Genomic DNA, 19,963 nt, shown 5'->3' with positions numbered 1-19,963 from the left:
TGAAGGGAAGGCCCAGTCAAGAGAGGATAGCAAGAAGCTAGAGGAGCTGGCGGAAGATGTACTTCAGGCTGGAATTACGGTGTTGAAACTTACTAGCTGTGAGAACTTGGGCCCATCATTTAACCTCACTGAATGTTACATATGCTTCATAAGATTATGATTGAATCTAAATGATAGGGGCGCCTGGATGGCGCAGTGTGTTAAGCATCAGACTTTTGGTTTCTGCTCAGGTCATGATCTCAGGGTGGTGAGATCAAACCCCACATTGGACACAGCGCTCAGCATGGCATCTGCATGAGATTCTCTGTCCCTCTCTCTCTGCTCCTCCCACTCATGTTCTCTCTCTCTAAAATAAATAAATCTTTTTAAAAAAGTGATACACAAAAGATCAGTGAACGTGTTTCTTCTCTCATCGTACCTCCATGCTTCTCCACCCTGTTCTCTGGCATCTTTCTTGCAACTCTTTCATGTTCTACACTGTTTGCCATCCGTTGGTAGGGGCAAGCGTAGATACCAAAAAGGTGCAGGATGCTTTGTTAAATGGAGATACAGAGGGGAGAGCAAGAAAAAGACATACTGATTGATCTAGGGCCATTTTGGAGAGGAGGGATGGCTGCCAAGCCCAACTCTGGGGTCCCTCACCTCCCTGAAGCTCTGCAGTTCCTCCTAAATGACTTTCTGCAGACTCCGTACTGTCTTATTGCTAATTCCTATCAATTTTTTCCCCATTACTAACCCCAGGTTTTATTCCCTGGTATTGTTTGCAAGTTTCTTTGTGACAATTGACTAGCTCTGTTTTAGATTACGTCCCCCCAGGTACATCAACTCTCATCATTGCCCAAGTTGAATCTTGTTAGTGTAACATTTGCTGAGGATAAAATGTACCTTCTGTCCTTTCTTAGATAGTTTTGTTTCACTTACAAGACACTATTTGGGCCCAAGACAGTATTTCAAATAAACAATCTTGCTATTTCTTCTAAATTTGGGCAACATCCAAATTTACAATTTTGTCACTGAACTATAAAGAAACCAAGAGAAGGTACCTGGATCCTTGCTTTATCCTTTGGCAGTTGCTGCTGCATCTGCTAAGTGTGGTGGGTCTGGCATAGTTGCAAAGACTTCCACTGGAGTTTCGATGAGAATCGGGTCCAGGGGTTATTTTTAGAATCTAAAATTAATTTAGTAATCAAATGATTACTGATTTTAAAAACAATATTTATGGTCATACTAAGATACAAGAAAGGAAAACATGTCCTCATTGTGTATTTACACAAAGTCAGAAATATGTATACAGAAGCAGTTTAATTTTTCAGTATGTTTATGGAAAAATCCAGCCCCAGTCTTCTTTTTCAGCTATTTACTGTGGACTAACTTCAAAAACATTTTCTTTTTCCACAAAACCCAGTGGATATATATTTTTTTAAGGTCCATAAAATAAAAGGATTGTGTTGGAGAACATGGGGATTCTGGTTTTTCTCCTTAACATCTTCTTTTTTATTATTCATTACCAGATTATACAGATGTCTTTTTCACCCACTCAGTCAACAGTTTTGGGTTTTTTTTGTTTCTTTCTTTTTTTTAATTCCTACTGTGTGCAAGACAGGATGGACAGAGATCTCACTTTTGGGGTGCTTGAGGTCTTTCACAGTAGATAGACATTGTACATATAATTTATTATAAATATAGCATAAGTACAGTAAATATGAAAGGATATAAAAGGGGACATATTTTCCTACCTTTTCTCTGATTGAAAGATGGCTTCCTTGAGGAAATGGTGTTTAAGCAGAGCCTAAAGCATAAGCCATTGGTGATTAGGACATTTGTTGGGAAGCAGCTTTCTAAGCACAGGGAAGAGTAATATGTTCACAGACCTGTGGGAGGCCTGACATCTAGCAAGGGATGGGGAGAGTGGCAAGGGAAAACCCCAGAGAGGCATGGAAGGCTGTGTAAAGAATTTGAATAACTATTATTTTGTTATTACCTTTCATTTCTGTAGTATTTTGCCATTTTTAAAGTACTTTCATACAAAATGTTACTTGGTTGACCTGGATCTTGTAAATTCAGGTGGGATGATCAGAGGAGAGACTAGGGGGGCTATCCATGCTTGCAACATAAATCTACTTACTTGAAAGAACTTCTTTGTTGCCAATTTATTTTTAACAGTGAGAACCTGGTTTAGGTCTTAAATTAGCACTCTATTCTCTATAATAATAGCTAACATTTATGTCTAAGTACTTTATGTATATATTAATGCATTGAATCCTCTTATCCTTACAAGGAAGCTGCTATTATTATCAAACATTTTAAAGAAAGAAAAAGGGGTATGTGCCTAAGGTCACACAACTGGTACATATCAGAGGTGGAATTTGAATACAGACTTCTGGTTGCAGAGCTCACATAGTGAACTATAATGTGATACATTTTTCATTTTTGATCCTGTCTAAACTCTCATGCATTCCTCTTTGTTAGAAGCCTGATCTTTATGTCTTTAAAAAAACAAAGGATTATTCTACGTACCCCCATAAAATCTCAGGTTTTCTTTTAGAATATAGCTTTCAATTAACCCAAAGAAGGAGAAATTGACATATGATGAATGTATGTATATATGCATTCATATTAGTGTCAAGATGAATTATAGTTGATTTACCTGTTAAAGAGAAGATGCATTTTTGTAAATGACAAGGTTAAGTAATAGAGGTTCACACTTACATATTAAAAATTGTTTAGTCTCTCTTCTGAATTGTTTTTCTTATAGAAAAATAATATTCTTCCTTTGTTCCAGGGTCTCTGTGAGTCAGAGGTAAGTCAAATATGCCATGGATTTTCTATTTTAGGACACTTTAGAACATACTTCTAAATAATATAAATCATTCTTCCCCACCTGCCAGTGACTTCTTCCATACCTCTCAATTTATGTATGTGTAAGGATTAGCAGAATATAAATATTTTTATTAAAGTTTACCAGTTTAGAAAAAGGATGTGATTGAAACTCAGTATGATTATGGGTCCCTGGAATTATTCTCTGGAATTATGTTTAGTCAATCATTATTTGATCAGTAGATATTATTAAACAGATACCACATTACAGATTACTGTGAAGACACTGGAGAATCTATGATGATCAAAAAGTTATGGTCTTTCACTTTATAGATATTTGAATTTAGTAGGAAAGATAGACATTAAATAAACAATTATGAGTATAATAGCTGGTAAACAGAAGTGCAGGGGAACATAAAACACGTTGATTACATTGATCTTAAGTATTTTTTACCTCTAACATTCTATCATTCTACACCTTAGTTATACATGAGTAAGGAGATACATGTTCTCATCCTGGGTCTGTTAGTAGTGTTTGTGTAACCCGAGGAAGTCAGGGAATCAGAATATTCAAAGCAGAAGGGATTGTAGTACCTCTCTGTACTTCACTTGCCCTTATTTATGAAAAGGCAGACAGAGAGGGTGGAGGATGGCTTAGATTAATGGTTCTCAGACCTGAGTGTATGTCAGATCACCTGGGAGAATGTTAGAACACAGTTTGATGGATCCCCTTACCTTCTCCACAGAGATTCTGATTGAGAATCTGGTCTTGGGACCACACTTTATGAACCATTGGCCCAGGCAATCTTTAAGAATATTTTTTATTTCTAAAGTACTATGCACTGCAGGAAATAGGGCTATCAGGAACCTCCCAAAAGCATTTTGGTAACTGTTTTCTCTGTGGGGTGATCTTATTGTGAATTAAAAAAAAAAAATTCTAGTAGTTTTATAATTCCAATCATATTTTAAACGATTAAGAATGAGTACAGAAAGTCATAGAACTCAATGCCAATAATATGTACCCCTCAAATCCTTGAGCTGACAAGGTCTCAAAGAGGTATTTTGGAGGCAATCCAAGTAGAGTAGGGTCAACATGAATTTATAATATGAAAAGTCTTAAGTCATAATCATTTATGTCAATGATAAGGAACAAAAATCCAACATCTGTCAGCCCCAGGAAGAGGAAAACAGTTGAATTAAGAAGAAATATTTTCAAGATGATATCAAAAATAATTTTCAAAATCTTTGAATCAAAGTATTTGTAGTGTCTCAATACAGTTTTTAAAACTTTCTTAAAATGTATGTAAGGGGGGCGCTTGGGTGCCTCAGTCAGTTAACCATCTACCTTCAGCTCAGGTCATGATCTCAGGGTCCTGGGATTGAGCCCCGCATCGGGCTCCCTGCTCAGCAGAGAGTCTGCTTCTCTCTCTCCTTCTGCCTCTCTCCCCGGCTTGTGCTCTCTCTCACTCACTTTCTCCCTCAAATAAATAAATGAAATCTTTAAAAGAATGTATGTAAGGATACAGTAGGAAAAATTGTGAAGAGTAAACAAAAATAAGTTCTTATAATGCAAAATATACAATTTGGCTTAAGTAGAGAAAGGGGGTTATACATCTACGTAGGCCTAAGGTAGGACTTCTTTGGGAGGTTCTAGGTAAAAGAAATTGATGATCAATACATGAAAATCAGAAGCATACTATGTTAACAAACAATGTGGTAAATCACTCTTTCTTCTAAAATGAAAAGTCTGGAACTGATGACTCCTAATATCTTTCTGGCTTTAAATTCTTACTACTCTTAGTGCTAGACATAGAGCATTAATATTTATTTATTGAATTATGTCATATTTGATGATAAGCCTGCTGGCCAGCAGCCTTTGAATGAAATATATTTGGCAAGAATACAGGTAATGGTGTACAGATTATTGTAAATTGCCTTCTCCTGCTGAGATAAAGGCATCATCTCTGCCCTTGTTTCCCTCACATTGAACTTTCTTCTCTCTGTTTCTACTTAGCCATTAATGATCCAAAGATTTTGTAGAACAGACCAAAATCCAAGACAGATTTCAACTTGGACATTTTGTTTGCATGACTACGATGAAAGCCATGGTTGTAAAAATAACTGGGTTTGTTTGTTTTCTAATTTCTAAAGAATAGCATGGACTTCTAATCCCTCTTTCCACTTGGCAAGATAGAATTACCTGAAATATCTGGGCATCTACATTATTTCATAGCTAGTCAAATGCAAGTAGAGTAAATGGAGGACTTTGGCACAGTACAAATCTAGGAAGAAAAGGTAGAAGATCATAGAATGTCAGAGTTGTAAAGGATATTAGAGATCATTATAATTAAAACATCCTTTACATAAGTGAGGCAACTGAGGTTCATAAAGTTTTATTATCTTTATAGAATCATATTTATATATTTTATTGGGTTAATTTGCCTTACTGATGAGCCTAGACAGGAGGCAGAACCATAATAGTTTAAATCATACTAACCAAAAGAAAGATGATATAGCTTAATTAATATACAGACAATAGCCTTTAAGGCAAAATTAATTCCTAAGTATTTATCACTATGAAGCCACAGCACTTTTAAATTATATATGTGAAATAACATAATTTTAAAATATATAAAGAAAAAACTTGAGAGAAAATGACAAATCTATCACCATAATGGGAGATTTCTATTTATATACCTCTCTCAATGATTGATAGATCAAATAGATAAAATCATTAATAAGAGTAAGGAAAATTCAAAAGAATCAAAAAGATATGCATAGAACAGTTCACCCAAGAACATTTTACACATTTTTCTCAAGTATAATGGAAAATTATATACTCATACCATCCATGTTCTATGCCATAAAGCAAGGCTCAACAAGTATTAAATATTGCTATTTAACACTTTTATTTTCTGACATTAAAGCAATTAAATTATAAATCAAAAATAAAAAAATAACACAAAAGTATACATTAGGAGATTTTAAAAACATACTTCAAAATTACACATGGATAAAGAAGTTTTCTACCAAATTTTTAAGCTCCAATTAATTTCAACCTAATACAAATAATTCCAGAGACTAGAAAAAGTGAGACCATTGCTCATATTTTATCAGGTTCATAAAACCTTCAGAGCAAAACCCAACAATTAGAGTGAAAGTAGGAAAAATACAGATAAATGTCACTTAACAAATATAGATGGAAAGTCCTGAAAAAGAATCAGTAAAAATATACCAAAATACACCATTACTATATTGAATTTACACAAGGAATGCCAGAATTGTTTAATATTAGAAAATCTGTTATTTTAATTTTCTATTTTAACATCTTATCATCTTACTACATATAAAAATATCAATTCAACATCTATTAATGATTAAAAACTCTTAATCAACTGGATAAGAAGAAAAAATATTTCAAAATGGATATTTACTATAGCTTATAGCAAGGATCATATTCAGTGATGAAATTTAAGAAACATTCTCTTTAAAATCAGAATGTGGCCTATTATTACTACCTCTACTATGGATTGCAGTTAGACAAGGGAAATAAAAATATAGAAGCAAAAGGAAGAGATGTAGTGGAATTCATAGGCAAACTGTAGCAATACAGAGTTCAGCTTTTTCCTGGTATAATCTCATTATACAAAAATCATTGACAGTCCTATACACCAGAAGTAACCAATTTATAGTAGGAAAAGTCCCATTTGTAACAACAACCAAAAATCTGTGGTGTGAAGAAATTCATCTAACAAGGATGCATGGACTTATTTTGGAGAAAGTTGCAAAATAGTACTGAGAGTATTAAAGAAGACAGAACAAAATGAAAAGATTAATAATATACATAGATAAGAATACTCAAATGTTAGAAGATGACAATTCTCCTAAAATTGATCTATGAGTTCAATGCAATGCAATTAACACATCAACAGGTTTGGTTTTGTGGAATTAGATAATCTGATGCCAAAATCAATATGGATGAGGAAGAGGTCAAGAACAGGACTTAATAAAAAAAAAAAAAAAAGAAGAAAGAAAGGGAAATTTGCCCTATCAGTTATCAATGCTTATGACACTTCTTAGAATTTAAACAGTGTGGCATATTTGTTCATATGCAGAAACTTGATGCACAAATTTTAAATTTGATGCACGAACTTCAAATTTTAGATTTGATGCACAAATTTATCAATAGGATGGAAGAGAGCAGTGCATATATAGCAAGATGGGGGAGGAGAGCAGGGGAGCAGCTCACCCTGGCAGTTTGGAGTATTTTGTGACTGACCTTGGTTAGAATTGCTTATGTATGATAAAAATAGAGCCAGTTTTATTATTGATTTAAAAGTTTTCTCCTCTGCCTTCTCCAGCAGAACGCTGCACCCAATGTCTCCCTCCTTGGTGTGACAGAAACATAGTACGTGTATGTATGGAAGCTTGGTATAAAGTTACAGAAAGCATTATGTGTTGGTGGAAGAAGAATGATTAGTCTATAAATGGGTAAGGGATAATATTTTCATGTGGAGAAAAATCAAATTAAGTTCTAGGAAACATCTTTATAAATTCAGAGTCAGAAATGATTTGTTTTAGATAAGAAAAAAGCACAAATCATAAAGGAAAAGACTGAGACAGTTAACTCTGCTGAGAATAGGGAGGAGAAAAAGAAGGATGTGACTGACAAAAGATTAGTATCCAGAATATATAAGAAATTCCAATAAGAAAAAGACAAACAATCCAGTATAAAATAAGCAGAGGATATAAACAGACAAATCACAGAAAATGAACCAGAATAGCCAAAAACACAGGAAGTGATATACAACCTCACTAATTACTAATTAAGGACTCACTAATAATTAAAGATAGAGAAATAAAAACACTACATCTGAGGCTAATGATGTACTATGTGTTGGCTAATTGAATTTAAATTAAAAAAAAAAGAAATAAAAAACCAGAATATTTTAAAGTGGTCAAATTACCTGAATTAAAAATTTAAATTACTAGATTTACAATACTAAATTTTGGTATGAATATGAGGGAATGAGAATTCTCAGAGAGCACTGTTAGAGTTTTGCTTTGCAAAACTCTAGAGTATAAATTGGTACAACCACTTTGGAAGACATTTTAATAAAACATAGGAAAGTTGAAAATGTACCTGCTCTATGGTCTAGTAATCTCATTCTGAGAAATACACTTTAGATCTATTTTTCTTTTCAAACTTTTTCTTGAAATCACAACACACAGTAAAAAAAAAAAAAATCCATGTTGCATTAGACAAAGTAAACATAAACACACAGATGTAATGTAGTTCACCAAATATTATTAGCTCCCTGCCTTCTTGCTACATAATCTTTAAATAAGGGTTCTCTGTTCACAATTCTTTGTCCCATTGAGCCTGTGTGAATCATATGACAAGTTTTGGTCAGTGAACTGTGAGCAGAAGTAATGTGTATCACTTTTATGCTAAAGCTTTAATTGTCTGCAAGATTTTCTATATTTTTTTCCTGCCACCATGGCAACTAGAAACTTTTGAGATGTTGCTTGCTTACTCAGCCTGTGTCCTTGAGTAAGGAGATGTAGAACAGAGCCTTCAACCAACCCAAAATGGACATACAGACTGACTAATAAATAAGTCTTTGATTTTACCAACCACTAAGACTTTGGAGGTTTTGATCCTTCAGCATTACATGGCCGATACTGTTTATTACAATATTCTTACCTTTATTATGTACAAGAACTAATACAATTGACCTAAAATTTAACATATTAAAACAAAAAAAAACACCACACATTTATTTGCTCCTGATTCTGTATTCTAGCCTGGATCCTACTGGGAAGGTCATTTTTTGGTCTCCCAAGTCATTCATAAAGAAGCATCACCTGGAGATTAGGGAGCTATCCGATCAATGTTGGCTTTGGTACCATGTGCATCACCTCAGTCAGAATGGCTGAACTAGCTTGGCCTCTCTCTCTTCATGTAGGATAAATGGATTTCTTCACCTGGTAGCTCAGGTCTCTGAGAACAAAAGAAAAATATGCCAGACCTCTTCAAAGCCAGCCTTCAGAACTTGGAAAACACACTTCATCCCATTTTATTGGCTAAAGCAAGTCATAATGCCTGGCCATGTTAAGGAGAAAGGAAATAGATACCATCTCCACATGGGGAGGAGGCATACTGGGCCAGGAGGAATTGTTGATGGTTATCTGTATGGACCAGCTACAGCATAATGTGTTATGAATCCTGGTATTCTATTCTATTCTATTCTATTCTATTCTATTCTATTCTATTCTATTCTATTATTTTACTCTGTCTTAATCTATTTTGTCATTGTTTAGAATGATAGTCTTGATATAGGAAATTGACTTGATAACACTCTAATGGGTTTAACACAGTCTGAGAAACACTGCCCTAGAAAAACCTGCACATATGGACCATAATTATAGAAGAGTGCTATAATGTCTACTGAAGCATTGTTTGTAAGAGCACATTTTGAAAACATCTTAAATGTCCCTCAAGAGCGAATTAAATGTGTAACATATTACTTGTTCATATGGTAGAATATTGTTCATTGCTTTAAAATGACTGAATGATAGATACATCAGAAACCAATACACAGGTAGATAAGTAGATTGATGGATAGATGTCAAAGACAATGCTGAGTGAAAACATCACATTTTAAAATAAAACATGCAGCATAATAGTATTTATCTTATTAAAAACATGCAAGGTAATTCTACACATTATTTATGGATATGCAGATGCACATGTAGAAGATTTCATACCAAATTAATAAAAGCAGTTGCCTTTGGGGAGGAAGGGAGTAGAATGGAAATGAGTAGAGAAATAGAATTTAAAATTTTTATATTCTTCCATTGTTTTAATTGGAATTAAAAATAATAAAATGTAGATGAAATCAGAGAAGGAGACAAATCATAAGAGACTCTTAACTATAAGAAACAAACTGAGGGAAACACCTCGGTTAAGTGTCTGCCTTTGGCTCAGGTCATAATCCCAGGGTCCTGGGAGTCTGCCTTCAGCTCAGGTCATGACCCCAGGATCCTGGGATCAAGTCCCACCTTGGGCTCCTTGCTCAGTGGGGAGCCTGCCTCTCCCTCTGCCTGCCACTCCCCCTGCTTGTGCTCTCTCTCTCTCTGACAATCAATCAGTCAATCAATCAATCAATCAAATCTTTAAAAAAAAAAGAAAGAAACTGAGGGTTGCTGGAGGGGAAGTGGGTGGGGGTATTGGGTAACTGGGTGATGGGCATTAAGGAGTGTACATGTTGAAATGAGCACTGGATGTTATATGCAGTTGATGAATCACTGAACTGTACCTCTGAAACTTATAATACACTATATGTTAATTAATTGAATTTAAATAAAATAAAATAAATAATAAAATGTCAAAATTTTAAAATTTGGGGATACTGAGTAATTTTCTATTTTTTCAGTTTTCTTTTTGGTGAGAGAGAGCGCACTATTGTTGGGGGGTTGCAGAGGGAGAGGGAGAGAGAGAATTTTAAAGCAAGCTCCGTGTCCAGCCTGGAGCCTGACTTGGGGCACTATCCCCATGACCCCAAGATCATGACCTGACCCGAAATCAAGAGTCTGATGCTTAACTGACTGAGTCATCCAGGCACCCATTTTTCCAGTATTTTTTAGAAACTGAACAATGAAAAAGATCAGAAGAGTATTATAAATATATATAAATAATAGTGGAGATAATTCTTTTTTCAGATAATTATTTTTATTAATTATATTTTGACTCCTCCTAGAGGGTCCAGAGAGTCTGGCTGGAGCACTGACACTTGTCAAGAATTAAATTCTTAAATTAAACTTGAGCTGGTGGGTATTTTTGCAAAAAGGTCAGTTGCACAAAGAACTAGAAACAGATTAGTTTTCAGTTCCTATAGAGAAAAGGGGTCAAAAGCAAGGAAGTCAATGTCAGCTATTAATCAGTGAATGAAAAGGTGTCAGACATAAGAGACAAAGCAGTCAAGAGCTTTGTAGACTGGGTAGGGTAGGAAATGAAATGAAGTCAGAGCAATGTCAGAAATGAAGATCCACAGTTCAAGATTCTCCTGGAGGAGAGGACTCAGCTGCAATGAGTTTTGTGAGTAGATGGGCCTGGTTTGAAGACCTGGGGCTGGGGCTGGCAGAATCACATACTACGGTGTTTTCATCCTGAGTCAAGTGGTTGCTGTCAGAGCTTCTCTGAAATACTTTGCTCAGCAACCAAGTTGCCATTCTTATGGGAATAATCAAGGTGGGTGCTGAGAGAATCTCACATGTTCAGAGCTCTATAAAAAAGTGGCATGAAGTGATTTCCTGTCCAGATAAGGCACAGGCCACTTGTTGCCATCAGACAGAATTGGCAAGAGAGAGTTAAGGTAATCATGTTAGTTTGTCAGCTGGCTTTCATGGACTCTGAGACACCACCATCTGCTAGTGGTTCCCTTTGCTTTCCTGATGTGTTTCATCTTTCTTCCAAGGTAAGAGGGAGGTCATTTAGTGATCAGTCTGAATGAAGACTGGAGGCAGGAGGGAAGTTGTCCATTTTCTCTTTTTCTCAAGATTTCTGAGAATTATTTTGATCCCAAGAGGTGTGCCCAAGGGAACATGAATTACTGGTGAATTACCAATCAAGGTGAAGAAAGAGAAAATGTCAGGTAAATGTTATCTGTGTTTTGTTTACTTAGACATTTCCCTGAGGGAAGAGGGCTAAATCATTGAGATTGAGTGAGTGGTTTTGCAGCTCTGTAATTCCTCTCCGCTGACAACTGTCGTTGTAACCTTGTATTTGACATTTAAAAAAGCACAGTGTTGAAGAAACATAGTGCGGGTTCTAGAATGCCTAGTTCTGCTTTGCCTTACTGACTGCCTCTACCTGAATTTATTGTTAATTGCATTTTGTCTTTTACGCTGTGATCCAAGTTTTTCCCAATTTGTGATTTTTCCCCTGGGATTTCTCACTAATGTTTTCTATTTATTAAGGCATGAAGCCTCGAGCATGTTTGTGAAGGAAAGTCCCCATATCCCTAATTCTTGATATCATTACAGTGGTAGTGGGGAGAGGTAATTCCTAGTCAGCAGCATTCTCTTCCTCGTGGCTTGGGAAAAATTAGTGGCTTCAATATTTTTCAAAAAAAGTGTTGTATCTATTTGTAGGTTCATATATACTAGTTCTGGTTCATTAATGTAGTAATTCATGTAAATATTTATTAAAGATTTATTGACTACCTACCACAAGTGAGAATTTCACTGTAGTGTGTACAGACACTTGGATTTCCATAATAAATAAACACATACCTGAAAAAGTTGAAGTATTTTTTACAACTCATGAAATCGGTGGAAGAAAAGTGCTTAAGAGCTGCGGTCTGGGGGTGCCTGGGTGGCTCAGTTGTTAGGCGTCTGCCTTTGGCTCGGGTCATGATCCCAGGGTCCTGGGATGGAGCCCCACATTGGGCTCCCTGCTTAGTGGGAGGCCTGCTTCTCCCTCTCTCACTCCCACTCCCCCTGCTTATGTTCCCTCTCTCACTGTGTCTCTCTATCAAAAACAAACAAAGAAACAAAAAAACCCCCAAAACCAGAACTCCAATCTGTAAGCCATGTTTTGGGGTAGCTGACTGAATGAAGCCTGGGAGAGAGATGCATGGCATCTCCAGATGTGCTGTTTTGGCCAGGGAAGCTATCTTTATGAGATTTTTTGTTTTGTTTTGCTTGATAATTTAATGCCGGAAACTTCACCTTCTAGGAAGAGAAAGTAGATACCCTTTCCTCTATTCGTCTAAGTAGGACTAAAATCCCTGGATATTAGGTATAAAAAAAATGTGAGAAGACTCTAAAAGGTGTGAAAAGAAGGCAGACTGCTTAGGAATATGGGGACCCAAGGAACAATATGGTGGTGAGTTCTCTTTCTCTCTTTTTTAATCTCCTTTATTTTAGGCTTAGAGCTGAAGAATCCAGTACCCCAGAAACACGTAGGGAGTATAGACACAAACAGCCTCATCAGAAGCCTTCTCTTCTAGCCAGAGGGACATCTTAGCAAGACAGAAAACATTTAAACATTAACTTCACTGCATCCAAACACCGCAGGACAAACCCTGGCCCCACCTTAACCTGCACTGAGCTGTTTTGCTATTGCTTAAAAATGACCGGGGTCTCTCCCTGTGAGTCTAGATGCAGCCTCACACTCTTCACTACCATGCTTCAGGCAGCTGTTGCCATCTTACTTGTATTGACAGAAGCAGTCAACCTGTTGGTCAGTGCTCCGCTATATATCAACCTAAAACAGCTGTTGCTTCTAGTGCCTACATGGGGAGCTGGCCACGCAGATGGTTCGTCTAGTTTCCTATCATACCTCTAGGATACATCCCCCACGCGTCCCTCTCCTTGTCCATCTTTTGCACCTATTCTCATTTGAAGTGATGGTATTTGTGAGATAAGTTATGTTTTTTTCTGGGAAACTTGTAAATTTTAAAACACAGGGCTTGAGAATTCATGTCCTAGAGGCACAGAAATTAAAACAATCCTTAGGAGAATTAGAATTAGGTACATTTTTATTTTTATGGATACAAATACAAAAAGATATCTTACATTTCATGTTTTTAATGAGGACCTTAGAGTCAGAAATAAATGTGTGCATTTATTAAAAATGTATTGAGAGAGGCTCATATTTTGGGATTATTCTCTAACTCCTTTGGGGTTTATAAAACATGCCTAGGCTATTTCCTTGGCATGGCTGACCCACAGAAAAAATAAAACCTGTTTGAGATGGTAATGAATGGGTCAAACTAAAAATCCTTGCTGTCCTAGTCTTTGTGGCAGGCAGCGTGCAGCGTAGTTATGAGATACGATCAACTCCATTGAGATATAAACAGGATTACACCAGACTTTCCAAGAAAGATTGATCTTCCTGACTCAGATGCTGTTCCGTCTTCCTTCCCTTCTTACTTGGACGCAGGCATGGCGGCCTTCTCTGCAGAAGCCACTTACAAATCATGATCGAAAGGCCAAGAGAATCACAGACACATTTACCCTAACACTGCAGTATTGAGCCAAGGCCAGGAGCCACTTACCTCCAGACTTTCATTTTATGAGAAAAACAAACCCATATTTTTAAAGCCAATGTAGTCGGGGTTTTTTGTAGCTTGCAGGCAGATAATAGACTGGGCTTATTGTCAATGTCCACAGGAGATTATGTTCTTTTCTAAAAGATAGAGGGACTTCTCAGCTCAATAAGAATTGAGATAAACTTTCACAAGGGAAGTTCGAGGATGTAATTATGGAATAGGAAGAAATATCTAAAATAACTCCAAGTCAGAAATTAGTAGGCTGAGTTGGAGAGACATGTAAGTCATGCTGAGTATGTGAGCATATAACCCCTCTGCCCTCCCTAGGAGAGATTTTATAGCTTGTGTCAGATTTCAAAGAGTTCTGAGTCTCAAGCAAATTTAAGAACTGCTATAAGAGTTTCTGGCATAGACCACTAGAAAGAACTGATAACTCATTCACTATCAAATCCTGTAAAATTAACATTTTTGAGCATTTCCTGTTTTTCAACATGGTGTTGAGTGCTGCATCTACCTCTCTATTATCTCATTTACTCCTTAGAATAGCCCTGTGATGAAAGAATCTTTCTACTGTCATTTACTAGACAAGAAACTGAGACTTAAAGAAAGAACTTGCCCCTGACCCGCAAGCACTGTCTGTTTCGTCTTACTTGTCTTGTCTCCTCAACACCAACACTGGTAAATAGTAAGTAGTGAATAAATGTTTCCAGTGAGTAGTCAGTGCATACTGCTTCTGTACATACTATATAGCTTTACTGAGAACCTACTATCCTCTCACCTCATTCTGAGGTGTTAAAACGTAAAATGTCCGTAAGAGATATTCCTTGTACTTAAGGAAATGGCAGTTCAGTGCATCAGATTTCATGTAAACAGAAATTTTTTTTTTTTTTTTTACTAACATACTCAAGGACAAATTACCAGAGTTAGTGGACTTCAAACTGTGAGCATAGCAAACAAAGACAATAGCAACTGCAAAGCACAGGCTCATTCAAAAACAAGGATGGGTAAATAAGGATGTGAGAGTCATTAATATATAAAACATAGGGAAGCAGTGGCAAGAGAAGAGTTAGATTTAGATTAAATTATGACGGGTGTTGTATATCAAGCTAAGAAGTTGGGATTTTAGGATTTTATTCAACTGGTAATGAGGTATTAACATTCATGGCTAAGCAGTGAAGTGAAAGCTCAACTTTGTTTTTAGCAAGACAGTTCTGGAATCATTGTGGAAGAAGGACTACCTACAGAAGATTGCTGCAGTTGTCTCTGCATAAATGCTGAGGGCATTTGGCTTGGGACTTGGAGTGGTTAGATATGGAAGAGTCCTTAGGAGGGACGTATGTGATATCTTATGAAAAGCATAAGAAAATAAAATAGCATTATTGGAGTTGCAGCACTTTTGAGTCATTCACAGCTATGCACTGAGTGGCAAAAAATCTGAGTTGACTAGCATGCATGGTACCAGCTGAAGTGAAATAAGGTGATGTTTTGCCTTCTTGCTTTAGCACTCATACTGTAAACAAGTATCCTTTTCACAATCTATTTAGTGCTACATTTCTTGCATTTTGTGCTTTTTGTTGTTGATTTCACTATTAAAATGGCTTCCAAGCATAATGTTGAAGTGCTGTCTAATGCTCCTAAGTACAAAGAGGCTGTGGAGTGCCTTAGGGAGAAAATGTGTATCAGATACGCTTTGTTCAAACATGAATTTTAGTGCTTTGGGCCATGAATTCCATGCTAATGAATCAATACTATCTATTAAATATGGTGTCCTTAAACAGAAACACACATAAAACCTGGTTATGTATTGATAGGTTGATAAAAATGTGACCAGAGGCTTTCAGGAACCTAACAGTGTTTTTCCCCTTGGAGCAATGATTCAGCATTTGCTAATTCATTATTCACAGCAATTTTATAGAACATAACTACTAATAATGAAATCAACTTGTATATATCATAGAATGTTCGACCTAGAAGAGACATTTGAAATGATCAAATTCAGTGCCATTATTACACAGAAGAAACTGCAGTCTGAAGGTGTAAAATGAAGTACCCAAGACTGTATACTTACTCATCACTGAGATTGGACCAGCATTAAGACTCTTAATTTTTTCTTCAGTGGTTTTTCTACTTCACAAAAATATAAACCTTTAACCAGAGTACTGCCATGGATGGAATATTTAAATCACAGTATTAGCTGATTTGATTTCCTCTTATTAATTGGAAGGAGATCTATGATAGACATAATGAATCATACACAAGATGCATTGTTTCTGCTCTGCTTCCCTGCCTTCATCAAGACTGATAGTAAACTTGTGTGATTTCAGTCTAAACTTATATAGACTCAGAACCTAAAAAGCGTAAGAGGCTTTCAAAGATGACTAGAAGGAACTCTCATGCACATAACCTGGAAATACCTGAAATACACCTGGATATACCACACTTCTAATACCAACCATCAGCTTTTTGGGAAGTCATAATCTAGTACAGGAGTCAACAAACTGTGACCTACAGGTCAAATTTGTCCCACTGCCTTTTTTATAAATAAAGTTTTATTGGAACTCACCTAATATTTATGTATTATCTATAGCTATTTTCATACTATAACTGTATAACTGAGTAGTTGTAACAGAGATTATATGACACTTTGTGTTAACTATCTTGCCCTTTATAGAAAATGTTTGCTGACCCATGGTCCAGCCTATAGTGTGAACTTTGGTGCCAGTCTTCCATGTAAATTTTTTTGTGATGACAGTCTTTGAAAACATTTCATCAGTCGTTTTGCCCTTAACTTGTGGTTTAAGATATTCCAATGAGGAGCCTTATCAAAGTGTCTAGATGACATGAGAGGATTATCTTTTGCTATTTGGTGTCATCCCAAAATCTGAATCAATTTAACAAGTGATCCATAACTCATTTTAGCACTTAGTGAAATACATGTCAGTCATCTGACTTCCTCCACTCCAGGACTATGGTGGTAAGATTCTAAGTCTACAACACATTGCTTGCTTTAGCCCATCCTTACCAGCTGTCAACACTACCTGAACCAATTGTTACTGGGGCTGTCAGAGTTGACATTTGAAATCAGCAACAGGACAGAATTAACTTCCCAAGTGTCTTTCCTATTGCACAAGCATATGTAAGAAATGCTTTTATTGAGCTTAGTGACATTTGCTACCCAAGTACTGACAAAACACCGTGTCTAAACAAATGTTGATTGCACAGATTCATCTTCCCATGATAATGAATGTTAAACACATAGAGATAATTATATAATAATCTCAAAACCACACACAGTGACTTTTGCTTAATGGAATTACTTAGGAAAGAGTGTTTTAATTTTGTAAACTGACACTTTAATAAAAAGAATACTGTGGTAAACATTTTATCAGAGCTTCTATATTCTGATTCTTGTTGAAATGAGCATTGTCTTTATGGAGGCTTTCTGAATGTTTAAAAATTTCTTAATTAGCATAATATGGCTAAATTAACACATCATTTCAGTTTCTTGTTAGTCTCAATAGATATCTTCAATAAAGAAGGTTTAGTGCCCCAAATGGATATTTTATTAGAATTAAGAATTTTATAAAATCTTTGTCTTTGAATCTGCTAGGTGTGGGGTAGAGCGAAGTGAGGTAGTAGGGCTTGGGGTAATCAGACAAAGTATGAAAAGTTGCTATTCTCTCCTGGATATAGACTAGAGAATATTTTTTCATAGACTCTTTTTTTTTTTTTTTTAAGAAAGAGAGATGGGCAGTAGGGGCAGAGGGGGAGAGAGAATCTTAAGCAGGCTCCACGCCTAACACGGGGCTTGATGTGGGGCTCGATCCCAGGGCCCTGAGATCATGACCTGAGCCGAAATCAAGAGTCAGATGTTTAACCAGCTGAGGCACCCAAGCACCCTTTTCATAGACTCTTTCTATGGATTATAGGAATAGTAGAGCAGGAATGAAAAGAAAAACATAACCATGGGTGAGGAATACAGAAAGATAAGATGCCTTAGGCTTAAACACCATATTGAGGAAAGAATGACAAGGGTATGGGTCAAGACTGAGGGTGGACATACAGAAAAATTAACTCAATATGCATTGAAGATTCAAATGTAAGACCTAAAATTGTAAAACCTAGAAGAAAATATAGTGGGTAAACTTGACAGTAGTCTTGGCAATGATTTTTTTGGATTTGACACCAAGAAGTAAAGGAAGTGAAAGGAAAAATAAATAAGCAGGACCATGTCAAACTAAAAAACTTCTTCACACAGAGGGAAAACAATCAACAAAATGAAAAGGTGACCTATGGAATGAGAGAAAAAATTTGCAAACCACATATCTGATAAGGGGTGAATATTTCAAATATATAAGCAACCCATACAACTCAATAGCAAAAAACCAAACAACTCATTAAAAAATGAGCACTAACCTGAATAGACATTTTTCCAAGAAAGACATTCAAATGTCCAAGAAGTATATCTAGAGGTACTCAACATCATTAATCATCAGGGAAATGCAAATTGAACCGCAGTGAGATATCACCTCACACCTGTTAGGTGTTATAAAAAAGACAAGAGATAACAAATATTGGTGAGGGTAGGGAGAAAAGGGAACACTTGTGCACTGTTGATGGGAATGCAAACTGGTGCAGCCACTCTGGAAAACAGTATGGAGGTTCCTCAAGAAATTAAAAATAGAATTGCCATATGATCCAGAAATACCACCCAAAGGAAACAAAATCATTATCTTAAAGAGATACCTGTACTTTCAAGTTCATTGCAGCATTATTCACAATAACCAACGTATGGAAACAACCTAAGGGTCCATTGATGGATGAATGGATAAAATGTGATAGATGATAGATAGATAGATAGATGTACACACAAAAGAATGTTATTTAACCATCAAAAAAGAAGGAAATCCTGTCATTTACAACAACATGGATGAGAGGTTATGATGCCAAGTGAAATAAGCTGGACAGGGAAAGACAAATTCCACATGGTATTACTTTATATGTGGAACACCTGCATAAAATTCAGAGTAAAGTGGTTTCCAGGGTCTGGGGGTGGGGAAAATAGGGAAAGGATGGTAAAAGGATACAAACTTTCCATTATAAGATGTAAAAGGTCTGAGGATCTTATGTGTAACATGGTGACTATAGTTGATAACACTGTATGGTATATTTGAAATTTGGTAAGAAAGTAGAGCTTAAATATTCTCCCCAAAATGAAAAAAAAAATGTGTATGTGAGGTGATGGATATGTTAATTACCTTGATGGAGAGAATCCTTTTACAACATATACATATATCAAATTATCACATTGTATGCTTTAAATATTTTACAATGTTTTGGTCAATTACACCTCAGTAAAGTTGGGGGACAAAGAATGAGGGTGAAGACATAAGATGGGCTAGGCTATATTTATAAAACAAGTTGTGATGTGCAGAAATGATCACTGTTACATATGACATACATTTAAGAAATGTAAGAGAGATTAAGTAAGGCTACTGAGGATGCTTTGGCATTGGGAAAAGTAGGCTGTTTGAGAAGAAGCACAAAATATGAAAATGGGCATATTTAGGATATGAGACTATACATCTAGCTTCCACAATTTTATATTGAGTTAGTTGATCTATGGTTCTAGTTGTAAATCACCAACAGCAAAAATCACTATAAAATGCCTAAGGGCATGTGTAGTTGTGATCAGAAAGGACTGTCCATTTCAAAGCTATTCTTTTGTGTAGTCTCAGCTGACCTTAGCTGAGTCTAAACTTTTTTACCTGTTCATAGGCCAATTGTGAAACCAGTGACCATTCTGACAATGATCTGTGACGTGGGGCTCATTAGTATCATGAATTTGATCATTCCAACCAACTAGCCTCGAATATAAAGGCAGTGGAGCGCTGATTTTCTGAAGATCCATTACTCAGTTTCTAACATCATGGACTTTAAATTCAGAAAGATATAAATTTTATATCCGGCTTTGTCATTTATTAGGTGTTTGACTTTGGGCACTTGACTCAACTCCGTCTAAACTACAACACTTTAATTATGTTAAGATAAAAATAATAATTCCCAGGCTTGGTTTTCTGATTAAA

Source organism: Eumetopias jubatus, unplaced genomic scaffold, assembly GCF_037043125.1.
Source record: "Eumetopias jubatus isolate StellerSeaLion01/CBP00866 unplaced genomic scaffold, mEumJub1_p1.0 scaffold_13, whole genome shotgun sequence".
Classification (NCBI taxonomy): Eukaryota; Metazoa; Chordata; class Mammalia; order Carnivora; family Otariidae; genus Eumetopias; species Eumetopias jubatus.
Note: the sequence above shows the minus strand (reverse complement) of the source record.